Consider the following 14,177-nt stretch of genomic DNA (forward strand, 5'->3'; position numbering starts at 1 on the left):
GAGGGGAAGTTGATAATCACTTATATTCTGGTTTTCTGAATCTTCTATGATTGTTCCATCATTTAGACATGATATCAGATGACTCTCAATAGATCATATTTTGTCTAATTACTTCATGTTGAGAGTTGTCAAGGTCTGGGGCTTATTTTAAGCTAGTAAAATGTGCCAATGGTCAGGTGTATGCGTTTACAATTATATCATCTCAAACAAGACTTGAACAACAGAATCTTCTGCTGGCTGAACACTTTTCCCATACAATGAGAAGAGTCCAGGAAAACACACACACACACACACACACACACACACACACACACACACACACACACACACACAAATAAAATCAAACAAAGAAAAAAACATGATTTAAAATCTTTAACCCTGCCTTCCCACTTTCTAAGTCCGTTTTCTCTTTAAGTTTCCAAAATGACTTCAGAAAAATTTCTGGTTTTGAACTTTTAATTTTTCCCCAAAGATAAGTAAATTAAGCAAAATAAAAACTAAAAGAAATCTTTACAGAAATGCAAATACGTAGTACTGTGCATGAGGCATGTTGGGTCAGTCAGATTTTCATTTCTAAGATAACTTATCTGAAAAAACATTCATCTTAAATTTGGTTTATGGTTTCAGAGATTCCTATCTGTTGCCATTGATATTCTATTGGCTGTTTCGTTTCCAGGCATGTAGTGAGCCACATTGTCTATGTAGCGATCAATGCAGATAGACCATTTAATTCAGGGGCCAGAATACGAGAAAGAAAAGACAGAACCAAGGAGTCCATGACCAGTATATACATTATAGGCCCTCAATGATCTACACCTTCCAAGCAGATCACACTCCCTGAAGATGTCATCATGTCTCAAAACTGCCGCCAACAGGTACCAAGCCATCTTCAAGGATTTTTCCAATATATCAGAAACACAAACTGTTCCATATGCTCATGATCAAATAAGCAGAACAGGTGCACTACACTTTCCACAATGTTTGATTTGTATGAAGTGCTCAATGTCAATTGCAGATCAGTTTTAGAAACATTTACAAAAATTGAAAGGCAAATGATAGTGACTGATGTGGCAGACTGCAAGCAAAGATGGTGTCCTGGAGATGGAAGTTGCCACCAACATCTCTAGGGCAGGAGCTAGACAGAGACTAGCAGAGGGTGGGTTTCACTGCCACCTCTGCGACAGACTTTATTTCCCAGCACAGACCTTTCGTTTTTGACTCTATCATTTCACAAATTAAACTGTGACTGAGAAATCCTTCCAGAGGGAACTGTGCCGTGGTTTATTTCCATATACTCACCTAATTACCATTTAACGTGCTTCTACTCAGTGCTAGTATTGCTGATAGAGCAGTGGCTACAATTTATAAAATCCCAAAACACCTTGGGCTTTGAGTCTAATGGGAGACATAGAGAAGGAAATGGACGAGTAAAATATACGATAAGGAAAATTAAGATGTTCTCAAAATACAGATGAAGATTCTGCACCCATGCAAGAGGTTCTAGTGAAGCACTGTCAATAAAAGCTCAGGGAAAGAAATTGGGGTTCAACCCGAAGATTCCAAGAGCAAAGCAGTCAGCCAGTAGATCTTACCTCGACCCCAATCTTCAATGACAATCCTGCCTTCTGAAATCTCAGAATAAGATTGTATGTTGAGAGCTGTTTCCTCCTGTTTTTTAATCTTCCCTAGGGCTGGAATTAAAGGCGTGCACCTAATAATTAAAGGCACGCACTGCCTTGTTTCTATGGCAACTAGTGTGGCTATTGGGAATAAAGGTATGTGTCGTTATGGCTTCTGAGATTAAAGATGTGTGTTACCATAATCTGGTCTATAAGGCTAACCAGTGGGACTGTTTTACTCTCGGATCTTTAGACAGTCTTTATCTATCAAAATATAATTGAAATGCCACTACAGTTCGAGGTTCTGCAAAGGTCACTAATTTGTGAAGTGGGACTTGTGTCAGATACGTAGCACTCTTAAGAAGAAAACATGTACCAAAATCCAAAGTTGTGTATTTGTAGCCGCTAATCATGGGAACTATGGGTTATCTGTAATAGCCATCTTTAATCCTCACTGAATTCCTTTGAACAAGCAACTGAAGCCAAAAGAAGATGTTTCTCTCTCCTCCCCCCAGTTCCTCATGGACACAGCATGACTAAGATGTAAAACCAGCCAACTGTTTCTAACGGTCGGACTTTTAACTAATACTACAATGATAAGCCAAAACCAAATATGCCAGAGTAGGGTGGGTAGTCGACCCGTTGTCTACTTTTTCTCGTTGAGCTACTAACCCAACCTGCATTTTCCAATCATCTTTAGGCTCTGCAAATTCTCTTCAGAGTGTTTATTTAGTCATTAGGTTGTTGTGAAAAACTGACTTCTGGTTATCTCATATTTCATACGAATATGGTTTTAATCTCATTTTTCTAGAATGAAGCTAGATTCCTGTTTTTACTTCATGCTTCTTGACTATTCCCATTGATAATACCTAAGATGTCACATTCTGTCTTAATTTTGAACTTCATCATGTTTTCATCCTGTTTATGTTCTCACCCAGACATTTGTTTTAACTATACATCTTTTTCTAGATGGGGGTCTAGGGAGTGTAATTCAGTGTGATTATAAAACACTGAAATGTCTCTGTCTTATGAGATGCTGTGGAAACTCCTAGACATAGTGTTATGTCAAGACCTTTTAATATTGGAATCACCCTGTGACCTCACTATCTCTGTAGCCAAGGTTCACAGCAATTCTTCTTAGATGCTAAGATAAGAGTATGTTGCCTTCTTCAGGTTTCAGATTACTTTGGAAATACCAGAGATAATGTTTTTCTTCTGTCTAAATTGTTCATAGAAGCTATGTGTTTTTCTAAGATAGGAAGAAATAAATAAAAGAAAGTGATTTCCTCTAACAGTAAGTATTTTAAGAATAACTATAATCACGATAAACCTATGAGGATAAACTCTGTGATATACAGTCATATTTTATTCTAAAACTTTCCATCACAACTCGTTTTTATATATGTAAAAACAGAAAATATATACTTATCATATGTTTACCTTTTCCTTTTGTTTAATTAGTCTAATCTCAAGTTCTGGGAAGCCTTTCATTTAATAATTGCACACACATACCACACACACACACACACACACACACACACACACACACACACACACACACACACACACATATATATATCCTGATGCTTTTTTTAAACTTTTGAACACTTTGTGACTTTCTGTGTAGTTCATGCCTTATGTCAGAATGCTCATTTATATATATATCTGCTTAAAATGAGAAATGATATTCATTTATTAATATACTTATTTATTTATTTACGCACAGTAATTCGCCTAAGAATAAAGTCACTTTGGGGAAAATAATTGTCATCCTTTTTCTCTCTTGGTAGATTTAATGGTATTGTTTCCCTATGGTAAAGTTTTTAATTCAGAAAGATTTTTCATGAACAGTTCCTTATAAATATTATAAATAGATTAAATACAAGTTAGGAAGAGTAAGTTGCAAAATTAATACTTTGGTTTATTTTATTACTGTTGTTTGAAGAGGGTATGGGTTTTTACTTCACGTAATCCTGATTTCACCGTGAGACCTGCTGAATCCACAGCAATATTTTGTCTCCACCTTCCATGTGCAGGGCTCATGGACATGAGTGTCACGTCTGAATTTTTAATGTTACTTTTTTGCACATTTGCCCACCAGATAAAGTTTTTCATCTCTGAAGGCGTCATTACTTGACAGCTCCTTCTAGCAGGTCTTTATTGCTTTCCAATTTCAAATTGCCTGACCATGACTGCAATTGCTAACTACCAATTTCCTCTCGACACCTCGCCGCCCAGCATCACAGACTACTTTAAGGCCACCGACGACCCTTTTTCAATTTAAAGAGCAGTTTTCTTTGTCCCCATACTTTGAGTCTGTTTCAGCCTTTCCTATGTCTGACCCCTCTAACGCAATTGCAGTTTCCATTGCAGCAGTGGCGGTGGGACAACCGGCTTCAAGTATTATTACACCCCACCCCACTTTTATTGCCAAGCCCTCACTTCTGCATACCATTTCCTATCTGTATTTATAATAAGGTTCACAAATAGGTATTAAGAGTATTTTTGCTATAGTTTATGTTTTAAGCTTAAGGTCGTATTTAAACACTGGTGTATTATAATTATGGTGCCATTCACATATAATAAGAAGGGGACATTTAGAGATGAGGAGCATTGCGAAAAAATGTCTTATACAGATGTGCTGCCTGTGACTCATGCAGCCTATGGGCAGATGTTGCAGATGGCTTCAAGTAAATCTGATGCTTTATAGTCCATTCTGTTTACTGTCTCCGGGTCTAGTCCCTCTTCCTTTTTTAAAACATCACACTTGCGGCTTCTTAAACAATTTTGGGTGATGAGAGTTATCATAGTGTTAGTCAGACATCCTGATTCTGTGACAACTGCCTGCGAAAAACAGCTAAAGAGGGGAAAAGACATAACTTTGCACTTGTTTGCAAAAGTTTGAGTCTATCATGGTGATGCAAGTGTAGTATCATAGATTAGCTTAAATTGTAGTAGAAACTAGGAAAAAGGAGAGGGAGAAAGGGGAGAGAGAAACAGAGACAGAGAGAGAGAGACAGACAGACAGACACACACACACAGACAGGGGGGGATATGAATCAGCAGTTAACAAACAGCCAAAGAGATAGGAGAAAATATTTATTAGATAAGGATTTAATATTCAGAATATACAAAGAATTGCAGAAAAACAGTACTGTCAATTCAGTGGGAAATAAACTGATAGTTTTCAGAAATAGAAATCCAAGTGTCCAATAACCATTTTAAAAATTCTCAATGTCCCTAGTCATCCAAGAAATGTAAATTAAAATTGCTTTGAGGTACTGCCTCACCTCAGAATGGGTATTTCCAACACACATCTGGGAGCAAATGGTGGAGAAGATGTAGACTAAATGGAACCCTTATTAGTTGTTAGTGGGATTGAAAACTCTATAACCATTGTGGCAATCAGTTGGAAACATTTTCAAAACCTAAAAATAGAACTACCATATCGTCCAGCTCTTTCACCCAAAGCAATACACACCGAATTCTACACCCTATCATAGAGATATTTGCAGCAAGGCTTATTGCTACTTTTTTCACTAGAGCAATAAAGAAAATCAATCTAGTTTGTTAACAACAGATGAATGCATAAAATTTTTAATAAATAAATAAATTCACATACAGATATATGTGTGCGTGTGTGTGTGTTGTGTGTGTATGTGTGTGTTTGTGGCTGTGAACTACTCAGTTAAATGGGAAAAAGTTTAATTTTGCCAGAAAATTGCTAGATTCAGAATGTATAACTTGAGGTGAGGTCATACAATTCTTGAAAGGAAGAAATCACATGTTCTCCCTCATATATGGACCCTTACCAATAATATATGGATATATTAATGGGAATTTTCTGTTGAGCACAGTATAACATGAAGAAAAGAGAATAAGAAAGGGTAGGAATGAACAAATAAGAGAGCATGTAAGTCAAGTAAGAGGTTGAGTCATAAAAGGGGATATCAAGCTAATTGTTTGCTTAGTTTTAGTTTTATGGTGTTCATGGTGAGTAAATGCATAAGATACTTTTGATGATAAATGTGTAACGTTGACTGTAGAACTTTGCATCTCCCATTCCAAATGTTAGTTTGTAATCTATGGAATTTTACTGAGTTGCATAGATTGTGGATTTGTTTAATTTGACGGGTGATGTATACTTTCTTATTTAGTTGTAAGGTTTTAAATGGTAGCGCTTATAAAAATAAAAATAGTAATTCTAATAAAGTTAAGTTTGGCAGAGAAAGAAAACTGACAAGATGTCAACCTCTGGTCTCCACATGCTCATATCTGAACATAAATATCCACCACATACAAGCATTTATAACAACAACAAGCAAAATTAAATTAGAAATACCCAAAGATTCAATGATCTGGATTTTCCATGATCAAGCATGTAAGATCCTCTCCTATCTACTAGTACATCAATTTTATTAATAAAACACCATCCCACCTGTTATTCTGCCTATACTTGTCCTCTACAGTGACTAAAACACTGTGAGCGTGGTTGGCTATATATCATGTCTCATTGTTTCCTCCTACTTGGTGTCAAATATTTTTCTGTATTTGAATCTCACTTAGTGTATAAATGAAAGAACTCAGAATGGAATTTTCTAAAGACAGTTTAGAATCTCTGTCCCCACCCTCGCCCGGAATTAATTTGTGTTTTCCTTATTAATGCATCTTAATAAAAACATAACCCCGAAAAGAAAAGTGAGCATGCTAGCTAGTGCTGGTCATCTGATGTAAACTAGAATCAAGTGGGAAAAGAGAATGTTAATTGAGGAATTGTGTCCACAAGACTGTCCTGTAGGCATTGTTTTAATTTATGATTGATGTGGAAAGGTCTGTCCCACTGTGGAAGGTGGCTACCCTGAGCCCTAGGCTATCCAATAAAGCACAAAAAGAAATTGCTGGAAACAAGGAAGTTAGCATTACTGCTCAATGAGCTCTTTAATACCTACGTCCAGGTCCATCCTCTGAGCTTCTGCCCCTGGCTCCCCTACTGATGGACTGTAATCTAGATGCCAATTAAACCCCTTCCTCCCAAGTTGCTTTCTATCATGTTGTTTATCACAGTGACAAAAAGAAAGCTTCATTCCTTTCTTTGCTTGCTTGTGTGTTTAGCTGTATTACTGGCTATGACCTACCATGTAACATGAATTTATGAGATGCAACTTCTAATAACATTAGTTGCAATGCAGAAGAATGGTCACTGGGCCTCTCCTGTTCCTTGATATGTCAGATTAGGTTAAATAGTCCAAGACAATCCTTCATCATTATTTCCAGACCACAGAAAGCTCTCATTGTAAACCATCTATTGCATTTTGAGTTCAAAAGGCCTAACAGCTTTATAGCCAAGGAGTCACTTGTGGCCAGGTGTAACAAGTTACACAGAACCATGTTTTGCAAGCAACAATTATTCTCTTAGATGAACATTAATTTTTAATACTCATTCATGCCTTCCTTCCTTCGTGCTAAATTAGCTGTCTTTCTCTGAACTTGCTGTGAATTTTCCTTTTGACTTTGTATTCATTAGAGGCCCCCTACATAAACTCTGTGCATTATCTGTAACAATTTTTGTACTTGTTTTAAAGTGCTAGTTTGTTTTTTTAAGCTCTTCCGGTTTTTCAATAAAAATTAATATACTCATTGTTTATGTTCCCCAAGTGCTTTTTGCAACACATTGAATTGCTTGAGTTAAAAAAAGGAATTCAGCTTGATTTCATCCACCTCATCACCTACATGAGCTAATATGCTATTGAAAGTTAGAACAGTGTAAATTAAATAAAATAATCAGAGTAGAGTAAATTCAGGTGGAAACTGATTCAGACATTCAAATCTTATGTGTATATGACATACTATATGATGAAAGTTTAGATTTTGAGCTGCAAATTTGAGAGTCATATCAGAGTAAGGAGTAAGCTTCTATTTACTACTGTTGTTCACTAAAACCACTCTTTTCAGTGCCTTTATTCGTATTAGTTTAAATAGCAGGGCTCACTTTACTTTAGCAGAGTAACAGGATTGCAAATATCACTGCTAAAGGCCTTCTAGTAAACACTGCACCTCCCCACACACAAAGAGTCAAATACACACACACACAGGCAAACACACAAACATACAGACACACAACACATACATATATTCTACCAAGCAAGCACTCACAATAAAAACTACCATCAAGAGGCAAATCTAATTGAGCATTTACTGCATACAGCTGTGGTCCTCAGCTTTTTATAAGATTAGTGCACACAATTTGAAGACCACACAGTTTTCGGAACAACCCCAGTAGAAGGCAGTTTTATTGTTCTTTTTATGTGAAGATATAAAGGATATAAATGTGCAAGAGAAAAAATTTTACTCACATCGTCTGGCGGCAGAAACTATTCTTACCCCCAGCGCATGCAAAGGAGAGGGTGTGAACACACATGCTGATTTCTTGACTTGCTGAGAACTCTTTGCTAACCTGATTAGATTGTCTCCTGTATTGCAAACTGAGGAAAGTTTGTGGCACCTAATTTTCCACTAAACCCCTGTCAACCAGGGCAGATGTTATTCTGCTCTCCCTCAGAGTTTGGCTCGGTGTTTCACATGATTGACTTGCCATAAGAATACTTATACTCAGTATGAGGAACAACTTATTTTCCACATTGACCCAGGGCCATGGGCATACAATTCCATCTTTTGCAGTATGCCCTGGCACATCAGTCAAACGAGACTTTATGACTACAGTGGCCAAGATGACCTTCTCACCTTGCTCAACTCCTAGCTAAAGAAATCAATAACACATAAAATAGCTAACTCTCTCTTTTCGGGAGAATTTGACACTAAAAGCACTTTGACCTCAATTTATGTTGTCTTCATCACAAACATTATAAAAATAAATTTGGAAATTCCATTAGGTGAAGATAGCTCATTCCAAGGCCTTCTAAAACTTCTTGGCAAAGCATATACCAATAACATCTCTGCCTTGTATGTTCTCCTTCCTAATGTCTCATGGTAACTCTCTCTGAAACTGAAGAGAGACAGTCATCATCATTTATTCAATTCTCAAAGTGCAGTGTGATGTCTATGATTCTCCATCCAGAAGGAGAATCATATTAAAAATCTTAATATTAGTGATTGATTTCCCTTGTTATTCCATTCTATCTTTATTTCATCTAGGGACTCTAGTAAAGACAGTATATTAAGGGTTCCTATTTTGAAAAATAAGCTATTTGCCAAATGTGAAATGTTTTGTGGTTGATCAATAAGCATGAATTATTTCACAATTTATAGGTATATCATTAGAAAAACTTCACTGGCTAAATGAATGATTCCATCCAACACATTTCTTGAACTTATCAGTTGTTTGTATAGGGTGATGTTTCTCGTGGAGTTGCCTTTCACAATTCTCCTTTAAATTAGGTAAAAAAAAATGATAGCTACTAAATATTACAGTTGATTTAAATTATCTTAAAAACTAATAGTAATAGAATTCTCTCTCACTACTGAAAAAGTAGATATTAAGTCACATATTGCTTTGTTTGCTTGTCTAGATATATTACTATTACATGAAAGATACTTTTTTATTAATGCAAGTAAAAAGTTCCCCAACTCATTTATTGTCGTCTGTGTGACTGAACTGTACTAAAAGAGAAGGATTAACCCAATGCATTTAATAGCTAAGGACTCTTTTATTAAAAAATACAATAAAAACAAACATAGTTAGCTTGTGGTTACATTAAAAATACAGAAAAACAAAGTCTAATATCCTTGATGATTATATTATTTAGGATAAATATTTTAATTTTGCCAAAATGCAATTAGAACATTGAGAGTCAAGTTTCTATTGTAAAGTCATTGGGGGATTCTTTTCCAAATCCGAATACAAAAGATGCGAAAATTTATTTGGATTCCAGGATCTTAGAACTTAAATGGAAACATCAAAAACATAAGTGAAGCCATTCCTCAACTTTGGTGTCTCATTTTCTAAACAGCTCTAAGTTTTCTTCACCATACATTCATGTAAATGCTACAAGTTTTGGAATTTAAATATAAAACCTTGCCAGATTAAAGGAAAGCAAAATTAACACGTTCTATACTCTGAGTTGTATATACTAAGCACATAGACGTGTCCTTGGCATAGAGTAGGCAGGTAAGTGCCTAAATATGTGAAAAGAGAGGTGAATTGATTGATTGATTGATTGATTGATTGATTGATTGATTGATTGTACTGACATTTACAAATCTGTTTCTGAGCCCTTCCCCCTCTACCATTAGTTTACTGAATGGATGAGCTCTGAGATTAAGTTACAATTCCTAATATGAATTACAAGTTCCTGTTTCCTTCAATGTATTATAGCACACACATTTTTGTCACAGAACAGCTACTAGAAATGAATGGTTTTGTCTATCAAAACACAAGTCAAATTGCAAGATACACATAATTATTATAAAAATATTAAATCTCAAACTAAGATATCAACAGAGTAACTCCATTTTGCCTCAGTAGAAAGTTAGCTAGAAAGCTTTAAACATATGGTACATTTGAGTGCGTGAACTGAGAAGTTAGAAAACTAAATGGTCTTATACATTCTAGACAGCTGAGGAAGAGACCTGCATGAAAGTGTAAGAGAGATTGAACACTGGCGAGAGAGAGAGAGAGAGAGAGAGAGAGAGAGAGAGAGAGAGAGAGAGAGAGAGAGAGAGAGAGAGAGAGAGAGAGAGAGGGAGAGAGAGGGAGAGAGAGGAGAGAAATCATCATGAGAAAAACAATTTTCAAGTGTGATGGCTTCTCTCCCCATTTCTCTCAGAAACAGAGACCCACACAGAATCCTATAAGGATTTGTTCAACACCATGCCTCCTTGCTCTTCTTAAGAAAGACCTTTCTGACTGTTAACTTGGTGTGCCAAATACAAAGAACATTATGAGATAATAGAGAAACACACTCAAAAGGATAAAGTACCTAACTCATACACAACAATATTTGTACATTAGATATCACTAGTGAAATCTGTAGAGCACAGAGCATTTTTCACCTATGTAAATTGCGTGGGGAGACTTTCCTCAGAAGTATATAGCAAAAGGTATTGGTATGTTCTTTTAAGAGAAAAGGAAAATAAAAGCTAAAGGCTCCAGTTAGTGAAGTTTGTCAACTGGAAAAAAATCACATCCTATGTATACACATGGCATAGACTTGCTAAAGAGAAACCAGGAGATAAGGTATTTATATTAATCACAGCTAGTACAAGTGCATGTGTTTTTAGAGAGGCTGAAACAGAGATAAATACACTGTCATACACAGCAAGATACAACTGCAATTTCTAGACTGCCCACTGAGTAAGAGCCTATCAACTGTGGATAAACTGATACAAATAGTTTTCTTAGAGAATTAATTATTAGGAAACTAATGCTTTCTCTTAGTCAAGATTGATCGTGTCCATACTCATGGGTCATTTGATTCTGTTTTAAAGTTCTAAAGGCAAAATAAATGAAGGCAAACCTCAATTCCAAGCAAGGTATTCTTTTGCTCTGAATTCACAGTACAAAACATTTATAATCCTAATTTTGAGCCTTTTCAAATCCAGTGATTTTGGAATTCGCAGTATATACAAATATAGATTTTTCTCGGAGAAAGATGAATCCCCAAAGCACACTTGAAAACTTTTTGAAGTTTGATTGATTCCACATTGTCTTGACTGAGACAAAGAGCCCCATTCTTTAGGTAGCGTTAATAGGTATTGGACACTCTAAGCTCGGATTTGCTCAGGAATGAATAAAATGAAAGAGACAAATCGAACAACAGTGATGGCAAGAACTGCCAAACAGGACCAGGCTAGTAGAAGACAGACTGAGACATTACTGCGACCCCCTGCTGTCTGTCAGCACCACCTGAATACCTCTGATCCTGATTTTCAATTATTAACATCACTGGTTTGAAAAGACAGGCTAGACACTTGATGCTTAAAAAAAAAAAAGAATAAAAATAAATCCAAAGAGCAAAAGAGCATCAAAGCCACGTGGAGTGATCATTATTCAAAACTTTATTACTCTAGGGTGACAGAGAGCTTTCCAAATTAAAAGCATGTTAAATTCAGTCACACCGTTTTTTTTTAGCCTTTATCTCATAAAGAACACCTTTCAATCAATTAATAATCTGCTACCTTACACCATTAGAGCAGACATCATTCGAAATGTTAAATGTATTCATTTTTTAATTCTTTTGCTAGATTAAGGACATTCTTAATCAATTAAAAGCTTTCAGCATATTTATTTTTTTTAAGATCCCTATCAGATTCAATCACCTATATCCAGAGCAGTTCAGTGATTGTAAACATAGTTAGCTTGATATAACATGAAAAGGATCCTCAGTTGAAAATATCAGTACTGAGAAATGATCACAACATTGAAGGTCTTCACGACTCTCAGATGCATAAATATGGGATTACCTATACACCTCAAAGCAGTTAGTACAATAAACTTCATACCAGGGGAAAATACCCCACACTGTTCCCTAAATTATGTGAGTCATGGCTAGCCTGGTCTACAAGTGTTAGATCCAGGATAGGCTCCAAAGCTACAGAGAAACTCTGTCTCGAAAAAAACAAAACAAAACAAAAAATTATTTGCTATTACCCCTTCTTTGAGTTAAAAGAGTAGGTTTGCATGGAAAGGAACCCAAGTTCATTACAAAACTGAAGCCTTGTGCTCACTTGGTAAAATCTGTATTTGCTGGCCAGGCACAAGTTAAGAAAAACTGTCCCAAAGAACTGTCATTTAACAATTAGGTACTTGAACTCATTTTACATGCGTGGCCCTGTTACTTTGACCATTTCAGTCCCTCTTTACCAGTAATAGCAAAATATGAAGAAATGAGCCGAATGTTATCCATACACAAAAGTATTTAGAACATTTAAAAGATAGCAGACCAATGGTATCACTTACTTTCCGTTTTCTAGGGAAAAGCTGAAATACCTGCTATCCATTTTCTACTACAGATTAGTTTGCAAGGTACACACCAGCAGCTTTTTTCCCGTCCTTTTAGCTACATTTGAGCCTCCTTTTTAAGCATGCTAAACATTGCTGTGATTAAAAGCTTACCGGATAGGAACGCTGCTCTCAGCTCTCAGTCCCTTGCACTCTTCCCTCCGTTAGACACATCCACCTCTCTTTCGAATGAGAAGGTGAACGGAACAGGCTCTTACCCGAGACAGAGAAAACAATTCGTTCAGCTAGATCCAGCAGCGCTCTGTGCAGCCTGGCAGCATGAGTGATCCTTGGGCCTCACACAAAAGCAAGATAATTGGCTCTCAATGAAGACATGTAAACATCCATCATAATGGCACTCGGGCTGAAACTGAACGCTGCCTCAGCTGTTCTGTGTACTCCGACTGGAAGATGATGTCACAAACATCAACTGGGTGTACTCTCATTGGCTTCTGTTACCTGGAATCATATCTTAACCCTAAACTGTCAGCTGAAAATCGAAATGCTTCCCTCTCGCTGCAATTTCTGCTCCAAAAAAAGAATGGGAGGTCCGAATAAGTTATTGGACGATGGCATACAAAAATATTGCGCTCCATGTAGGCTAAGACTTATTGAACTAGTTAATTACTTAGGATATGTTAGGCATTTTTTCCTCAAGTACATTTATTTTTTTTTTAGGAACAACTAAGGGAATGGCTAGAGTGATCGCATTTTAGGATTTGATTTTTTAAACGAGTCTTTAGATTGCTTTCATAGGATGACAAAACTACATTGATGAAAGTTATGAAAAAGTATAATGTAGATTACTGTAAAACCAATCTTCCCAGAAATATGACTGTATTTTTAACTTTCTAATATAAATAGAAAAAATGATCATTTATTTTACTATCTGAATGTTAAACAAGATCTTCAAGGTTTGTGCAGCAAAGTTTCAAGTATGAAATATTGAAAAATATAATGTTACAGAATGCTATTAATATTGGCTTTTAAAGTGAGTAATTTACAAGTCACTGGATTTGTAGACAATTCAACTTAAGTAATTGAAAGCTACTTTAAAATGCTGCATTCTTATTTTTTCAACACAAATGGGGAATAATTATCCATGCTTTACTTTCTTGACAAAAGCCCCATATTTCTCCCCAGGCTAGTTCTCATTGGGAAAGGAAGATAATGGCATAAGCTGGTTATTGTAGCTTGCTGCCAGAGGGACAGAACTACAATCACCTTGAAATATACTCCAGGTTTCCTCACCAAAAGGAGCTGTCAGTGGCATCACTGTGAAATGCAAGAATTGACCGAGCACCTCCTAAATCCATTACTGATGTATCCCAAGGCTAACCTTTTAAAAGCTGTGCAGTGCGAAATACAGTCATCATCAGCACCGGGGACAGACACCAGGAGGCTCATTTCATTCACATCCACCTTCAGGAAAAGGATGCTACCTTTGACTTGTGCTGTGTATGCCTGTTGCTTCGTTCCTTTCTGAATAATGGACACCGGGATATATGACTTCTAATGACTGGCCACTTTCAAAATGGATAAATTATTTTACTGGATCACTTCCATAAAAGTTCCAAAAGTTTACAGTGACTAGACAAAAC

The 14,177-nt window shown here is 36.3% G+C and overlaps 1 protein-coding gene across 1 annotated transcript in view; it reads right to left on the reverse strand.

The window, feature by feature from the left end:
- Positions 1-13,004, reverse strand: part of Mgat4c (MGAT4 family member C) — a 160,015-nt gene extending 147,011 nt beyond the window's left edge. The window contains exon 1 of the mRNA XM_005358114.3: positions 12,691-13,004. The gene's annotated coding sequence lies outside the window, so the exon portion shown is untranslated. The remainder of the gene's footprint in view (positions 1-12,690) is intronic.
- Between the last annotated feature and the right edge of the window lie 1,173 nt (positions 13,005-14,177).

This window comes from Microtus ochrogaster, chromosome 24, assembly GCF_000317375.1.
Source record: "Microtus ochrogaster isolate Prairie Vole_2 chromosome 24, MicOch1.0, whole genome shotgun sequence".
Taxonomy (NCBI): domain Eukaryota; kingdom Metazoa; phylum Chordata; class Mammalia; order Rodentia; family Cricetidae; genus Microtus; species Microtus ochrogaster.